The following is a 1,118-nucleotide window of genomic DNA, read 5'->3' as shown; positions in this document are numbered from 1 at the left end:
ACCAACTCTGTTTGGATTTTATTATATCTACTAATGGAATTATACCGGTGGCCGATCCTTGATAGTACATATAGTCCTGGGCGAAAGCTGCACATACAAGGCATCGTTTATCTCGTTATTGGCAGTCTCATTCTCCAGATCGAGATGTCATGCATGTCAATTGAATTAATATATATATTGCTCGATCGCGCACGCGCACGGCGCCCATGCATGGATGCATAAACGTCGTAAATTCTGTAGAGTTAGGAATCTTGTACTCACAAACTTTCCACTCCTAGCTTCACAATTGATGTGAGTCCAATTAACCCGATACAGCGTGCGCGCGCGCAGCGCCAGTGCTTTTGCACTGATTCCCCTATCAGATCTAGTGTGTTCGAGATCCCCCCTTCCATGCAAGCCGCCGGTTCAGCACTTTAAAAGATAGGTCTGTTGTGTGCCCAATACAAACTATACAATACCACAACAAAGGTGGCAAAAAAAAAAAAAGCAAATTGTTGACGATAAGTTGTTGAAATAAACGATTTCAGATATGGGGGACGAAGCGAAATGAAAGAAAGAAAAAGAGCACATTGTTCCAAAACCCCAATGCAGTAACGTTAGAAAAAACAAAAACAGAACCAACACAAAAGTCGATGTTATTACAACAAACGTTATAGGTGTCATCACAAAGAGTCTTTCAAGTGGGTCCATTCCGATGATCGTAAAAGACATGGAGAAATGACTGGCGTATACGAGCGTGATAGACTCATAATGTGAATGCGTTGTCCGGGGGGGGGCCGCGTCAGAGCCCCCCACTTGCGCGGTCCGTTCCCGTTCCCGTTCCGTTTTAGCGAAAAAGTCACCAAAAAAAAGCAGTTGGTTGGTTCCGAGAATTTCCAAATCCGAACTTGGGCAATGGTCTTGGAGCCGGTGGAAAAAGAAAAGAAGGAAGCCACTGCACTACTCGCTCCGGGCCCCATCGTTATCAGAAGCCGGAAGTGGCGAAGCAAAACGGAAATCACTGTCCTACAAAGGAAAATTGCTGCACCAGAGAATGAGAAAAAAAGAAAAGAAAAAAGGGGAGTGAAAAAGCATCTCCGGAAAGTGAAACTTACCAGTTGAGTTGCTCCCGGAATCAG

This window comes from Cantharellus anzutake (assembly GCF_015039405.1).
Source record: "Cantharellus anzutake strain C23 chromosome Unknown EI90scaffold_199, whole genome shotgun sequence".
NCBI classification, from domain to species: domain Eukaryota; kingdom Fungi; phylum Basidiomycota; class Agaricomycetes; order Cantharellales; family Hydnaceae; genus Cantharellus; species Cantharellus anzutake.
This window is presented reverse-complemented; position numbering follows the sequence as displayed.